Source organism: Triticum dicoccoides, chromosome 6B, assembly GCF_002162155.2.
Source record: "Triticum dicoccoides isolate Atlit2015 ecotype Zavitan chromosome 6B, WEW_v2.0, whole genome shotgun sequence".
NCBI lineage: Eukaryota > Viridiplantae > Streptophyta > Magnoliopsida > Poales > Poaceae > Triticum > Triticum dicoccoides.
This window is the reverse complement of record NC_041391.1, coordinates 645455037-645472498: the sequence shown is the minus strand read 5'-3', so window position 1 is coordinate 645472498 and position 17462 is coordinate 645455037. Positions and strand designations below refer to the sequence as shown.

At 43.6% G+C, this 17462-nt stretch overlaps 1 long non-coding RNA gene and 1 pseudogene across 1 annotated transcript; one reads left to right on the top strand and one right to left on the bottom strand.

Moving 5' to 3' along the window:
• Window positions 1–3: 3 nt before the first annotated feature.
• On the bottom strand, window positions 4–4122 carry LOC119321377 (annotated as a pseudogene).
• A 6797-nt stretch (window positions 4123–10919) lies between these two features.
• LOC119322270 lies at window positions 10920–11547 on the top strand. The gene is made up of 2 exons (XR_005155486.1): window positions 10920–11057; window positions 11156–11547. It is a non-coding gene; the product is annotated as an uncharacterized LOC119322270 (long non-coding RNA).
• The last annotated feature ends 5915 nt before the right edge of the window (window positions 11548–17462 follow it).

The following is a 17462-nucleotide window of genomic DNA, read 5'->3' as shown; positions in this document are numbered from 1 at the left end:
TCGAAGTCCATGCAGTAGCCGAAATGAAATGTAGCTGCCGTGGACGAGGTAGGCCGCAGTTAAGATGATGACACACCTTTCTCCCTCGAAGACCACTCGCCAAGCCAATTCGGGTAACGACGACCATGCCATCCCTCCAGGATCCCAAGATATGTCCAACAGGTAGATGCCCCAGTCAGATCCAATCACATCCATATCATAATTGAGAATATAATCTGAATTGAGCCACAACAGAGAGCACCAATTGTTAGAAACATCAAGCCGTGAATTCAAAATGTCTAGGTGCTGGTCCAGAACTAGCATAAGCTCACACAGTATAGCTCTATATACATCAAATTCTGGAAGCTCCCTTGTCGGACTGTCACTGAAACTACATAGGCCATAGAATTTTTTGAAGCGATGTGGTGCCATGGTCAGAACCACTACTAAGTCTGTGTGAGATGGTTGGCAAGGATACAACACCAGATGCCCAGCGCCATAGCAGTCTGCTACCATGTATAGGCCATCTGGTTGAGAATTGCCATCTGTATCACAATGGCCAGTCCCGCTAAATTCTACTTGATGTAAACATTGCCACTGTACTGAAATGTTCCTGTGCCGCCTTGTGTCTGGCACTTTGTCAGTCCTAGGAAAAGGTAACTGGGGAAAGAACTGCTGCTCAAAATGTGTGAATGTATATCTGCAGGAAGGCCATGGTTGCAGCTTGACTGAAGGAACTAGAAAAATATGCAATATTCTGAACTTCACAAGCACACCACAATCTTTTGTTTGATCTGGTCGACGCCGCAGCTCATAATCAATGTCAGCAGAAGATAGTAGAACCAAGCACCGCATCATCACCACAACACCCAGGTTCAGATCACCCATAAATTGCATTATCGGCTGACTCAGGACAGGCGTATCTCTCGGTGCCATGCGGATCCAACAAGCAAACTTCTCATAAGTACATGGTTTCAGTCGCGCACTTGGCAAATACCTCAAGGATGCTCTCCAAGATCTCAGATCATGAGATAAATACTGCATCGCATATGTAACCAGCGGTAGCAGCCCTGTATGCTTCAGAATCACTTCTTCAGGAGAGCAAGCAAATGACAGCCATGGCATAAGACAAGGCCTGCTAGCAGATGTTTTCCTCTTGGAACTAAGTGGCCATGCAACTTTCCATTGGAAATGTTTAGAGCAATTAGGGAAAACAGACAGAGTGTTGAATTTCACTCTCTTTGACCCAGCCTCACAACAATTGCTTGGCTCAGCAGAAACCAAGAAAGTGAGCTGCCCTTGTTCAGTGATGTTAGCTAGATCAAAAGATAGCACTGGCTCACACTGTATTAACTGAAAACCAAAACCGCTCATCCTGTTCCAAGCATTGTGTTTCTTCGCACGCCGAAACTGATGTACAGCCATAGGAGCAAGACCAGAATGATGCATTCCCGGAGCAAGAATAATAGTGCATGTGCCACATTCCAAATGCCACTGTTTATTGTAAGAAAATAGCTTGGCATGCTTACGGTAACAGGAACCAACATTGTTCTGTTGCAAATACCATAAGCACAAGGGCTCGATAGAGGTTATCCGGATGCAGTGTACATTGTGATTGCCCACAAGTTCTCCAACATGACATGATTCCACAGGAAAGGTGCTACTAGTCATATCAAGCAATTGGACAAACTGGAATGGATGCTCCATGAACTTCTTCACAGGAAACGTAGGCCAAGGGATGGGTCGTACCTCCCTGCCATCTGCAAGGTCTCCCCAAAGTGATGGCCATGGCATCAGACATATCCGCAGCCCGTGGTGCCTTGTGGGCGGCAAATCCACGTCATGGTCCACGAACAGCTGCATCAGTTTGACCGATGAAACCTTGTTTGTACAAGATGGAAGGTGTTGATGGAGATCAAAAATGAGGCATCGAGCTCCTGCACGCTGTCCTTGGAATCGATGTCGGTGGTGGACATCCCGGAAGGAACGACCTCCTCGGTGATGGAGAAAGCCGTGCTGATGGAGTGCGTTGGCCGTACAGCTGCGAGCTGCTCAACCTCATTGTCGTTGAGGTCGACCGCAGGCTATAGGAGATTGGTGGTGACCTTGTTGACGCTGTTGGTGGCGATAACTTGTTTCGAGCCATCCGTCGAACATGTGATGTGCGCCATCATGATGCAGGCAGGGGCCGTGCCGTGGATGACCTTGAGGACCTCCTGGGCCTTGGTGGTGGAGGGGACGCCGGGGAAGACGGCGAGCTCGGTGACGACTTCTGGAATTGCCGCCATCAATGTGTACTCGTCCGTGCCCGTGATGGGGACATGGTAGTCCCTGTTCAGGGAAGACTTGGGCGTGGTGGTGGAGGGGACGCCGGGGAAGACGGCGAGCTCGGTGACGACTTCTGGAATTGCCGCCATCAATGTGTACTCGTCCGTGCCCGTGATGGGGACATGGTAGTCCCTGTTCAGGGAAGACTTGGGCGATGTATCATGGACGTGAGGCGGTGTGCTGGTGCTGGCTGCCGCAGGGATGTTGACGGACCCGACGGACTTGCCGTCATGACTAGAGATGGCCGTGGTGGAGTTGGTTGTTGAGGTCGACGACAGTGTCACTGTTGTCAGTGGGTGAAGGAGACGCTGAGAATCGATCCCTCGACCTCCCCGTTCAGAGCTATCTCTTGTAGCCAACTAGACAACGAACGCTATGTGATAAATGACATTCTTTTCCTTCCTTTCTTCTTTCTCCTTTTCTTTTTTATTTTTCTTTTCTTCTCTGCTTTCCCTTTTTTTGTTGTTCCTTTTTCGTTTTTTTAAAACGCGTGAACTTTTCTTATCAGAATCAATGAACTTTTTTTAAAATGCGTGAACTTTTCTTATCAGAATCAATGAACCTCCTTTTCAAAATCCGGTGAACTTCTTTTTTCAAAATTGATAAACTTTTTATGAATTCATGAAATTTTTCTGAAAATCCGTGAACCTTTTTTCAAAAACGATGAACTTTTTTCATATTCGTGTATTTTTTTATCAAAATCGATGAACTTTTTCGAAATCTGGTGAACTTTTTTTAAATTCGTGAACTTTTTCAGATCCATGAACTTTTTTTCTAAATCCGGTGAACTTTTTTCAAATTGGTGAACTGTTTGAATATCCGGTCAACTTTTTTATCAAAATCGATAAACTTTTTTCAGATCCGTGATTTTTTTCAAAATCTGGTGAACGTTTTCGAACTCGCGAACTTTTTTAATCAAAATCGATAAACATTTCCCAAATCCAGTGAACATTTTTGAAAAAATTGACAAACTTTTTTGTGAACATTCCTTTTGTAAATACGTGAATTTTATTTCAAAAGCAATGAACTTATTTTAAAAGTCGTGAATTCTTGTTCATTTTTAGGTTCCTTTTTTGAAATAATTTGTACTGGAACTGTGACAAGGATAAAAGAGATATGCTTTCGAATCAAATACAACGAAGTGATCGTGCCGAGGTGGTTATTGCGCCCAGTACGTCAGCATGAGCATCTATGTTCGAATCCTATATTTCACATTTAAATTTTTTTCATTTGTTTTTCGAGCATCTGGACGTGGGGGCGTGGAGCGATGCTTGGGCCGGCCCACTACTGTGCGCCTTCGGGCGCCCGCTCGCTTAAGCGGCGCTGAGGGCGCCGAAGAGGAGCTCTCTCCACTGAATACCCTCCTTGTTGCCTCCTCTCCACTTACTTATAGCCAGCAACGCTTCAACGTGTGCACAGCCCAGCCCAGCCCATATGCTGTCCACGGGCCAGCCCAAGTATGTGCACCGGTTAGGAGGGCTCCTAACAGTGCATCACGACAAAGCAGGAAATCCTGAAGAACTGAAAGTTGTTACCTAAGTCTTGTCACAAACACTAATACTACTTCACATCTTTGTCCGTTTATTGTTTTCATTGATTTGGAGTTTATCATCAACCATGCAAATATGCATCTTACCGTTTGTTTGTCTTCGGTGTGAGCCGTGGGAAGGATCTGTGGTCAGTTGAAGGATTTATGGTTCCGACATTGAAGACAATCAGATCTCAAATGTGTAAGTACCAAAGGAATTTGTGACAAACAGGGTCAAGTAGATTGTCCACCTTACCTGGTAATCCTTCAGTATGTATCTGTTTCATCTTCTGGATTATTTTCGTTTGCTAAGTCAAAATTCTATGTTAAGAGGTTACCATTCTGTGTTCGCATGCTAGCAGCTCCATTGAACAACTGAGAAGCGCATCGGCCCTGGTGTATGATAGATTCTTTTACTGATATTTTCTTCTCCGGTTAGAAATCGAGGATTGATATTGTGCTTGAGCTATTTAAGCAGGCCTCATTTTTTTTTTTGCACCGATAATTGTAGCACTACCATACATGCAGGTTTAGGCATTTGAGAAGTTTCTTACGGGGTTGGGCTAAGCACCTCAGTGGGGTGTATAAGATTGAAAAGGATAGACTCCTTTCTCTTATACAGGCCCTGGACATAAAAGCCAAATCCGCGATTTTGCTGCCTGCTGAGCTCCAGGTTAAAACTGAGGCGGAGAAGAGGTTGAAAGAACTTCTCCGCGAAGAAGAGTTGAAGTGGGCTTTGCGAGCTAAGGTCCGCAAAATGGTCCAAGGGGACGCCAATACTCAATTCTTTCACCTGATTGCCAATGGTAAGCACAGAAAGAAGCGTATTTTCCAACTTGAACAAGATGAGGGTACTATTTTAGGACAGGATAATCTCAAAACTTATATTACCGAGTATTATAGGCAGTTATTTGGACCTCCGGAGGATAATTGTGTGTCCCTCGATGAGTCCAGGACTGAGGATGTGCCTCAATTGTCTGCTGCCGATAATGATATCCTGGTTGCCCCGTTCTCAGAGAAGAAGGTGTTTGATGCTATTGCACAAATGAAAAACAATAAGGCTCCCGGACCGGATGGGTTCCCGGCTGAGTTCTATAAAAAGTGCTGGCACATTATTAAGGGGGATTTGCTACCTATGTTTCATGATCTATTCTCTGGACAACTTCAATTATTTCACTTGAATTTTGGAACTATCACATTGCTCCCTAAGAAAACGGATGCTGTGAGAATTGAGCAGTTCAGGCCGATCTGCCTCCTCAATGTGAGTTTCAAAATCTTTACCAAGGTCGGGACTAATAGGCTCACACAGATCACGCATTCCATGGTGCAACAATCTCAAACTGCTTTCATGCCGGACAGAAACATCCTTGAAGGAGTGGTTGTCCTTCATGAAACGCTCCATGAAATCCACTCCAAAAAATTATATGGAGTATTTTTTAAGGTGGATTTCGAAAAAGCGTACGATAAGGTCAAGTGGCCATTCCTCCAACAGGCATTGCGTATGAAAGGTTTTGATGACGCCTAGCGCCGGCAGGTCGAATCATTTACGCAAAAAGGGAGTGTGGGAATTAAAGTGAATGACGATATAGGTCATTACTTCCAGACACATAAAGGCCTCAGACAAGGAGATCCGATGTCCCCTATTCTGTTTAACATTGTGGTGAATATGTTAGCAATTTTGAAAGGAAGGGCTAAGGAGAATGGTCAAGTGGGTGGCTTGGTACCTCATCTTGTTGATGGAGGTGTATCCGTCCTTCAATACACTGATGATACAATCATTTTTATGGAGCATGACTTGGCCAAGGCGAGAAATATGAAGCTGTTGTTGTGCCTCTTTGAACAATTGACCGGGTTAAAGATTAACTTTCATAAGAGCGAGTTGTTCTGCTTTGTAGAGCCAAAGACGAACAGGAGTCTTATAGGCAATTGTTTGGGTGCGAGTTGGGGAATTTACCATTCTCTTACCTTGGTATTCCGATACACCATCGTAGGTTGACGAACAGAGAATGGAAGTGTATCGAGGACTGATTTGAGAAGAAACTGAGTTGCTGGAAGGGTAAGCTCATGTCATACGGAGGCCGGTTAATCTTGATAAATTCGGTGCTCACGAGTATGCCTATGTTCCTCTTATCGTTCTTTGAGGTCCCAGCTGGTGTTAGAAAAAGACTGGACTTCTATCGATCGCGCTTCTTTTGGCAGGGTGATGAACTTAAAAGAAAATACCGGCTTGCTAAATGGGATATTATCTGTCGACCCAAAGACCAAGGGGGTCTTGGTATCGAGAATCTTGAAGTTAAGAATAGATGCCTTCTTAGTAAATGGTTGTGGAAGCTCTCATCCGGGAGTAAGGCCATGTGGGCGCAGATCCTTCGCAGCAAGTACCTCCAGACTAAAACATTGTCCCAGGTCACAGTCAGGCCGACTGATTCGCCTTTCTGGAAAGGACTAATGAAAGTCAAACAATCAATGTTCAATAGGACGAGGTTTGTTATTGGAAACGCTGCTAGTACACGTTTCTGGGAGGATACTTGGCTTGGCGACTCACCCTTGACCATTCAATATCTGTCTTTATATCGTATTGCTCAACGACGTGAGGTGTTCGTTGCAACGGTATTTCAATCTACCCCCCTTAATATTCAGTTTAGACGGTCGCCAGCGGGCAATCGTTGGAAAGTTTGGCTCCATTTAGTTAGGAGACTGATGGAGGTTCAACTTTCTGACCAACCCGATGAATTATGCTGGAAGTTGACTAGGTCTGGAGTATTTACAGTTAAATATTCATGTTATTAATTCGAACTCCATTCCAACTTCCAAGAATGTCTGGGATGTCAAAGTTCCTTTGAAAATAAAAGTGTTTATGTGGTTTGTCCATAAACAAGTTATTTTAACAAAGGATAACTTGATAAAGCGTAATTGGACAGGACCTACTAGGTGTAGTTTCTTTGATCGGGATGAGACGATTAAGCACCTCTTTTTTGATTGCCCGTTGGCCAAAGTCCTTTGGCGGACGATCCACATTGCTTTTAATATTACTCCACCGACTTCTGTCAACGCATTATTTGGGACTTGGCTTAATGGGATTAAGCCTGACTTAGCAAGACATATTCAGGTTGGAGTTTGCGCTTTGCTGTGGACTATCTGGAATTGCAGAAATGATTTGGTTTTTAATAGAACATCACGGATTCATTTTTTGCAGGTTATTTTCCGAGCTACGGCACTGATCCGTTCGTGGTCGCTACTCACTCCGATGGAGGCCAGGGAGCATTTGGTTACTGGATCTATCCGTTGGGAGATGGTAGCTAGGGATATCTTCAACCGGTTTGGATGGCGGTCATGTAATAGGATATGAAATTAGTTTACCTATCTACTTGTAGCCAGCCGGTTGTGGCGTCTTTTCCTGGCTAGTTTGTGTATCTAGCCTTTTAGGCTCTGTGTGAGCTGCCTTTTCTGTGTTTCAGTTTGAGACTTTGGAACCTTGTTGGCACATTTTGTTTTATGGTTAATAAGATGGCCGTATGCATCACTCTTGATGCAGAGGCCAGGGAGCCCCCCTTTTCAAAAAAAAAACTACCATACATGCAGGTGTTGTTGGTTTTTGTGAATGGATGAAACATAATTCCTTTTTCCTTTTACGCACCTGCCAATCCAGAAATTTTTCTTTCCGGTTCTTTATGCTGCTAATCTTTATGGGCCAGACTTGGGAGGCATCACTTTGTGTAAGAACCTCCCAAGTCGGATTTATCAGCTGGGACTCGCTCAAAGCCAAGGTAGAACACATGAATCTTTCCGCTGAGAAGGACGAGGTAGGCCTCAGGTTTAGGTTGGGATCCCGATCTTCAGCTGTTCTCGTGAGCCTTGCCTTAGGGCTGTGAGGCTCCCATAACAAGCTGACAATCGAGCAGATTATTGATTATTCCTAAGAATGTCTTTGACTGCGTTCTCCAGTGTATTGTATTCAGGCATCAGTGGGCTTCGCTGGGAAAGACGAACGACAAGGAAACATTGGACGGGATCCACGCCATCGTCAGGACGGACATCCCCACTCATGTCCTTTTGTTTCGAGTCTGTGTACTCTCGGGTTGTTGTTAATATCCGTGGTACTTTGATGCCTGGTTTGGTCTTTATTATTAATTTAAAGCTTCTTGCTTCTTGCACCTTCACTCTAAAAACATTAATTATCCCCTATTTTTATTGTACTCCTACCCCGTTTTCCCTGCAAAAGAAATGACATAGGCAATCAATCATGTCTACAATTAGGCGTTCGGATAAGGCACCAGCCATGTTTAGAAGTGGATTAAACCTAGCTAGACGCTTGAATAAGCATTGATGACACACATTAATATCTCACCAAATAACCGAGTCAACATTGACATATACTTTTGCTATAAATACAGATCATGGATATACTCACACACCCATCAGTTTCATTTAGAAAAAACAAACACACATTACCTCTTCGATATGGCATCATACATGAAGAACACTGCTAAAAGACCACTGGGAACCAGCAAGGCTTTCACATGCCTGTGGCTGGTGATGCTGGTTGTCCTGTCATCTGGTAGGAAGGAAGACCATCTCCCAAAACATATCGTGGTCAGACTGATTCAAATTAGTTTAGTTCATGGTTAATTCTCATTGTCTGTGGATGGATGCAGAAAAAATGGCGTCGCATGGCTGCGAAAAGCAAAATAGCACAACGTGGGACGGAACGCCATGCATCCGGAGAGGCAAATGCAACAAGCCCTGCAGGGCCGAGGGCTTCGACAACGGCCATTGTGACAACCTCTTTACATGCATCTGCTACAGAAACTGCACCAACCTATCATTTAGCCATATGTATATGCCACTCCATGCATGATCGACCGGTATGCGTTCCAACTAAAATAAATTAAGAAGTTCTCTTCATGGCATAATAAAGGAACGGAGCTTGTCAGCTTGATAGGGCAGTACCAATGTGGTGCAATCTTTTGCACGATTTTTATTATGATTAACATTGCTCATCTCAGCCATAATCTATTCGTTCTCAACACGGTTATCTTTATGGTTTGGTCTCTTGACGGATAGCGTCATCGATAGGCTCACCGCTTTATAGTAGGGTGCGTCTAGCGAGTGGCCGTTCGCTCGTTAGACGTCCGGAGTGACCGGGCATATTTGAAAATATTTTGCCCCCTAATCCACATTAGAAAAGTATCATGCGAATAGGAAGAAAGAAAAAGGTATCATATAAGTATTCATGTGAATGTGAACGCATTTAATTCAAATTTTAGAATTTTCAAAAGGCCATATTTGATCAAACGTCGAAATTAAAATCCATTTTCAACGTTGGAATCCTCGCGCCGTGCTCTTCCACTAGTAGAAAAACAATTTTTAGTACCGGTTCATAAGGACCTTTAGTACCGGTTCTGGAACCGGTACTAAAGAGTGGGGACTAAAGTTCCCCCCCTTTAGTCCCGGTTGAACACGAACCGGGACCAAAGGCCCACCACGTGGCACGAGGCGCGCCGTGGTCTGGAGGACCTTTAGTCCCGGTTGGTAAGGTTTTTTTTGAAATAAGGCAAAAACAGCCCGCCTACTGGGCCGGCACGGCCTGCATATGACTAGAAACCCAATCTTTAGTTGGGCCAGGATGCAGGCCCGTACGGCCCAGTAGGCCCCACAGGGCAGAAGACTTGCAATAGGCCCACAAAGGCCTGCTTAGAGACGAGCTCGACACGGTAGCCGCGGTGGGGCTTATAAACCGGTGCGAGCTCCTCCCAACTAGCGAGGTGGGACTAAACATTGTGCACTGCGGGTGGCAGTGCACCATGTTTAGTACCGGTTGGTGGCTCCAACCGGTACTAAAGGGGGGGGGGGTCTTTAGTACCGGTTGGAGCCACCAACCCTAACTAACCTTTAATACGGGTTGGTGGCTCCAACCGGTACTAAAGACCCCCCTTTAGTACCGGTTGGAGCCACCAACCCGTACTAAAGGCCACCACCTCTTTAGTACCGGTTCGTGGCATGAACCGGTATTAAAGGTTCGCCACGAACCGGTACTAATGAGCGCCGCCCGTCTGGCCGTTGAACCGGCACTAATGGTCACATTAGTGCCGGTTCAATTGCAAACTGGGATTAATGAGTTTCACATTAGACCATTTTTCTACTAGTGTTCGAAAATAGATCCCGCATGAGTATGTTTTGATAAACGTTTTTATGTGCAGTTTAGTTAATGTTTGGCGCAACTACCTGATAGCCGGTGTGAATATTTGCCCTACTCATGGACGTGCAGTTTTCACTGATGCTAATATGTGTGAACGCATTTAATCCGGGTTTAATTTCTTTTAAAGTCATAACTTTTTTAAACCGAACATCGAAATTAAGATCCGCTTTCACCGTTGGAATCATCATGATGTGCTCAAAACTAGATTTCGTATGGGTATATTTTAATGAATTTTTGTGTGTGCAATTTAGTCCTCATTAGGTGCAACTGTCTAGCAGTCGATTTGCAATTATCGGGCAGTCGATGTGCAACTTTCCCTCATACTCATGGACATGCAGTTTTCACAGATGGCACCTCCATCCCAAACTATTCCCTACCAATGAGATGTGCAACTTCATTTGCTACCACGGTGAACTCCGTAGTAGTGGATGTGGAACTGTTTTCCTGTTCGTTGGTGTGAAGCTTTTACTATTTGCTACCTCGACCAACTGCATAGCATTGGATGTGGAATTTGAGATTATGCACCAACCAACTGCTTAATACTGATCCTTATTTGATTTGCTCTTGTGTGGCCTCAGTTTGTTGTCAATATCTACGCTACTTCCATGTCTTGATTAGGCTTTATTAATTTGAAGGTTCTTGCATCTTGCGCCTTCCTCTAAAAACAATAATTATCCCCCATTTTTATTGTACACCTACCCCGTTTTCCCTGCAAAAAAGAAGACATACGCAATCAATCATGTCTAAAATTAGGTGTTCGGATAAGGCACCAGCCATGCGTTAGGATAAGCACTGTTGAGACACATTAATTTCTCACCAAATAATCGTGTCAACATTGGCATTTTGCTATAAATACAGATCATGGCGATACTCACGCACCCATCAGTTTCATTTAGGAAAAACAACACACATTACCTCTTCGCGATATGGCATCGTACATAAAGAACGCTGCTAAAGGACTACTGGGAATCAGCAAGGCTTTCATATGCATGTCCGTGGTGATGCTGCTTCTCCTGTCATCTGGTAGGAAGACCATCGCCCCACACAACTCCGGATCAATCTGATCCAAATTAGTTTAGCTGATGGTTAATTCGTACTGTATTATCTGTGGATCAATGCAGAAAAAATGGGGTCGCATGGCTGCGAAAAGCAGATAAGCAGGCAGTGGATGGGAGGCGTTTGCGTCATTGCAGGCTCCTGCAGGGCCGAGGCGCCTACGGTGACTTCGTAAATCTCAAGATGATATGCCGGCTCAGTCTCTCGGAGGTGCTCATAGGGGTATGATGTGCGTGTGTGCATTCATAGGGGTGAGTGTATGCGCGTGTATATGAGCACTTGTGTCTGTACTGATGCTCAAAAAAAAAGTACATGCATGTGCTACAGGAACTGCACCAATCTATCCGCCTAGCCACTACATGCATGAACGATCGGCATGCATTCGACTGAAATAAATTAAACAAGTTCTCTTCATGGCATAATAAAGGAACGACATTCTTTTGCTCGCTTTCGCTTATTATTAACACTGCTCGTCTCCTTTCTTCCTTTCTTTTTCTTTGGGGTAAATTTTTTGATCTATTCATCAACTATCAAAATAGTATAAAGAACATTCAAAATAAAAATTACATTAAGATCACTGAAGCGAGCCGAAGACACACTACCATGATCGCCCCTTCATCATTAGAGCTGGGCAAATCTTTTTGTAGTACACAGTCGGGAAGTCATTGTGCTAAGGCCCCAGAGAAAGAGCGCAAAAGAACAACAACTGCCACCGATGAAGAGAAGCGTAGATCAGAAGGATCCAACATGTAGACACACGAACATACGCGAACGAATACCCGGTCCAAGCAGATCCACCGAAGACAAACGCCGACCAAATCCTATGAGATCCAGCGGCGACAAATCTCCACACACCCTCCAACAATGCTAGAAGCACCACTGGGAAGGGCTAGGTGGGGAGAATCTTATTCATCTTCAGCAAGCCGCCACCGTCTCGCCTTCCTGAGCAGGACGCAAACCCTATCAGAACTAAAACACAAAACCTGAAAACGGAGCCCTCCGCGCTGGCAAGGACCGAGATCCACCGCACCTCATCTCATCCACGATCTGTTTGTTCTCAATACTACAGTTTGATAGCAGAAACGCAGAATGGAGCTTGAGCTTCATGGAGCCCTTTATTTGAAAACTTTAAAATTCAAATTTCAAAGTTTTAAAAACGTATACAAAATACACATATACATATTGATGTATACTACTTGTCTGGGAAGTTTCATGATGAATTTTTTTATGCGAGCTACACAAAAATAAGAAACTCGCGTACGCATATACTATTAACTATAAAATCACATGATTTTGTACAGGTCACATAAAAACATATTACGTGATGAAATTTCACACACATTTAGGTATACATCCGTAAGTACTTGTGTATTTTTTTCGGTTTGTTTGAAACTTAAAACAGTTGACTTTTTAATGTTTGGAAATAAAGGGCTCCATGGAGCCTGAGAGCAAAAAAATCCACTCCTATGGTTGGGTCTCTGGCCAGATAGGTTCATCGATAGGCTCACTGCTTGATGGTAAGTCTAGCAAATTTCTGCAATGTTACTGTCCGTGAAAAACTGTCAAACAGGGAATAATAGGTCTAGCACATTACCACTAGGGCACTCTATCCCTGTCATTTTAAGGCCTTTTTGGTTCTCAGAACTCTAAAAACGTAGAAATAGAAGAAAAAAATACACATGCTTTAAATGTCACGCACATGCGAATTCTACAAGATTTTTGTTCTTTTGATTTTGTCGTAGTAAAAACAAAGAATTCTTTCAAAGATGTTTGAGTGGATGCTAAGTCTTAGTACACGTAGTGCAAAGTAATTCTTAGGAAAAATTGCTGCATGATTCGAACCTATGAATCAAATGACCTATTTAATAAAAATTTCTAAGGATTTCAATCCTCCGAATTTTCTTTGAGAATCCTTTGAATGAAAGCGGGCCTTAGAGTGCAACCTAAAAAGACCCCTCTTGTCTGTATATCTCAGGACAACTAGGCAAAATATACAATAAACTCTATTGACAGAAATTTGGCAGGTCAGTATTCCCCTCTCTCCCAGGGTGTCCACACAACCGCGACCAACCTCTGCATGCCACCTCTTCCTCCGACTCCACTCTCCCACCGAGTTGTCGTCAATGACCTCATCTCACTATGGCGACCATACACCCCCTATTTTTCGGCTTCGTGCTGAAGGAAATATGCCCTAGAGGCAATAATAAAGTTATTATTTATTTCCTTATTTTATGATAAATGTTTATTATTCATGCTAGAATTTTATTAACCGGAAACGTAATACATGTGTGAATACATAGACAAATATAATGTCACTAGTATGCCTCTACTTGACTAGCTCGTTGAATCAAAGATGGTTGTGTCTCCTAACCATAGACATGAGTTGTCATTTGATTAACGGGATCACATCATTGGAGAACGATGTGATTGACTTGACCCATTCCGTTAGCTTAGCACTTGATCGTTTAGTATGTTGCTATTGCTTTCTTCATGACTTATACATGTTCCTATGACTATGAGATTATCCAACTCCCGTTTACCGGAGGAAAACTTTGTGTGCTACCAAACGTCACAACGTAACTGGGTGATTATAAAGATGCTCTACAGGTGTCTCCGAAGGTACTTGTTGAGTTGGCGTATTTCGAGATTAGGATTTGTCACTACGATTGTCGGAGAGGTATCTCTGGGCCCTCTCGGTAATGCACATCACTTTAAGCCTTGCAAGCAATGTGACTAATGAGTTAGTTGCGAGATGATGCATTACATAATGAGTAAAGAGACTTGCCGGTAACGAGATTGAACTAGGTATTGAGATACCGACGATCGAATCTCGGGCAAGTAACATACCGATGACAAAGGGAACATCGTATGTTGTTATGCGGTTTGACCGATAAAGATCTCCATAGAATATGTAGGAGCCAATATGAGCATGCAGGTTCCGCTATTGGTTATTGACCGGAGATGAGTCTCGATCATGTCTACATAGTTCTCGAACCCGTAGGGTCTGCACGCTTAACATTCGGTGACAATTTATATTATGAGTTATGTGTTTTGATGTACCGAAGGTAGTTCGGAGTCCCGGATGAGATCGGGGACATGACGAGGAGTCTCGAAATGGCCGAGACGTAAAGATTGATATATTGGACAACTATATTCGGACATCAGAAAGGTTCCGAGTGATTTGGGTATTTTTCGGAGTACCAGTGGAGTTACGGGAATACAGAAGTACATATGGGCCTTAGTGGGCTTTAAGGGAAAAAGAGGAGAAGCCACGAGGGCTGGCCGCGCGCCCCCTATGGGCCTGGTCCGAATTGGACTAGGGGAGGAGTTGCGCCCCCTCTTTCCTTCTCCTCCCCCTCTCCATCCTTCCCCCTCCTAGTGGGACTAGGAAAGAGGGAGTCCTACTCCCACTAGGCGGAGGACTCCTCCTCCTGGCGCGCCCTACAGGGCCGGCCGGCCTCCCCCCTTGCTCCTTTATATACTAGGGCGGGGGGGCACCTCTAGACACAACAATTGATCATTGATCTCTTAGCCGTGTGCGGTACCCCTCTTCACCATATTCCACCTCGGTAATATGATAGCGGTGCTTAGGCGAAGCCCTGCGTTGGTAGCATCATCAACACCGTCATTACGCTGTCGTGCTGACGGAACTCTCCCGCAAAGCTCTGCTGGATCGGAGTTCGTGGGACGTCATCGAGCTGAACATGTGCTGAACTCAGAGGTGCCGTACGTTCGGTACTTGATCTGTCGGATCGTGAAGACGTACGACTACATCAATCGTGTTGTGCTAACGCTTCCGTTTTCGGTCTACGAGGGTACGTGGACAACACTCTCACCTCTCGTTGCTATGCATCACTATGATCTTGCGTATGCGTAGGATTTTTTTTGAAATTACTACGTTCCCCAATAGTGGCATCCGAGCCAGGTTTATGCGTAGATGTTATATGCACGAGTAAAACACAAGTGAGTTATGGGCGATTCAAGTCATACTGCTTACCAGCATGTCATACTTTGATTCGGCGGTATTGTTGGATGAAGCAGCCCGGACCGATATTACGCGTATGCTTACGCGAGACTGGTTCTACCGACGTGCTTTGCACACAGGTGGCTGACGGGTGTCAGTTTCTCCAATTTTAGTTGAATCGAGTGTGGCTACGCCCGGTCCTTGTTGAAGGTTAAAACAACACTAACTTGACGAAATATCGTTGTGGTTTTTGATGCGTAGGTAAGAACGGTTCTTACTAAGCCCGTAGCAGCCACGTAAAACTTACAACAACAAAGTAGAGGACGTCTAACTTGTTTTTGCAGGGCATGTTGTGATGTGATATGGTCAAGACGTGATGAGATATAAGTTGTTGTATGAGATGATCATGTTTTGTTGAAGTTATCGGCAACTAGAAGAAGCCCTATGGTTGTCTCTTTGTTGCATAAGATGCAAGCGCCAAATAATTGCTTTACTTTATCGCTATGCGATAGCAATAGTTGCAAGAGCAATAGTTGGCGAGACGAACATGTGACGACACATTGATATAGATCAAGATGATGAAGATCATGGTGTCATGCCGGTGACGATGGAGATCATGACGATGCTTTGGAGATGGAGATCAAAGGCACAAGATGATGATGGCCATATCATGCCACATATTTTGATTGCATGTGATGTTTATCTTTTATACATCTTATTCTCTTTTGATTGACGGTAGCATTATAAGATAATCTCTCACTAAATTTCAAGGTACAAGTGTTCTCCCTGAGTATGCACCGTTGTGAAAGTTCTTCATGCCGAGACACCATGTGATGATCGGGTGTGATAAGCTCTACGTTCAAATACAACGGGTGTAAGACAGTTTTGCACACGCAGAATACTCGGGTTAAACTTGACAAGCCTAGCATATGCAGATATGGCCTCGGAGCACTGGACACCGAAAGGTCGAGCGTGAATCATATAGTAGATATGATCAACATAATTATGTTCACCATTGAAAACTACTCCATCTCACGTGATGATTGGACATGGTTTAGTTGATTTGGATCACGTGATCGCTTAGATGATTAGAGGGATGTCTATCTAAGTGGGAGTTCTTAAGTAATATAATTAATTGAACTTTAATTTATCATGAACTTAGTCCTGATAGTATTTTGTAAATAATGTTGTAGATCAATAGCTCGCGTTGTTGCTTCCCTATATTTTATATGTGTTCCTAGAGAAAACTAAGTTGAAAGATGATAGTAGCAATGATGCGGATTGGATCCGTGATCTGAGGATTATCATCATTGTTGCACAGAAGAATTGTCCTTGATGCACCGCTAGGTGACAAACCTATTGCAGGAGCAGATACAGATGTTATGAACGTTTGGATAGCTCAAAATGATGACTACTTGATAGTTTAGTGCACCATGCTTAAACGGCTTAGAATCGGGACTTCAAAGATGTTTTGAACATCATGGACCATATGAGATGTTCCAGGAATTGAAGTTAATATTTGAAGCAAATACCCGAGTTGGGAGATATGAAGTCTCCAACAAGTTCTATAGCTAAAAGATGGAGGAGAATAGCTCAAGCAATGAGCATATGCTCAGATTGTCTGTGTACTACAATCGCTTGAATCAAGTGGGAGTTAATCTTCCAGATAAGATAGTGATTGACAGAGTTCTCTAGTCACCATCACCAAGTTAGTAGAACTTCGTGATGAACTAAGGTATGCAAGGGATGACGAAAATGATTCCCGAGCTTTTCATGATGATGAAGTCGATGAAGGTAGAAATTAAGAAAGAGCATCAAGTGTTGATGATTAACAAGACCACTAGTTTCAAGAAAAAAGCAAAGGGAAAGAAAGGGAACTTCATGTAGAATGACAAGCAAGTTGTCACTTCCGTGAAGAAGCCCAAAGCTAGACTAAAGCCTGAAACTGAGTGCTTCTACTGCAAAGGAAATGGTCACTGGAAGTGGAAATTCCCTGAATATTTGGTGGATAAGAAGGATGACAGAGTGAACAAGGGTATATTTGATATATAGGTTATTGATGTGTACCTTACTAGTGTTTATAGTAGCCCCTGGGTATTTGATACTTGTTCGGTTGCTAAAAGTTAGTAACTCGAAACAGGAGTTACAGAATAAACAGAGACTAGTTGAGGGTGAAGTGAGGATGTGTGTTGGAAGTGGTTCCAAGATTGATATGATCATCATTGCACACTCCCTACACTTTCGGGATTAGTGTTAAACCTGAATAAATATTATTTGGCGTTTGCGTTGAGCATGAATATGATTTGATCATGTTTATTGCAATACAATTATTCATTTAAAGTCAGAGAATAATTGTTGTTCTGTTTACATGAATAAAACCTTCGATGGTCATACACGCAATGAAAATA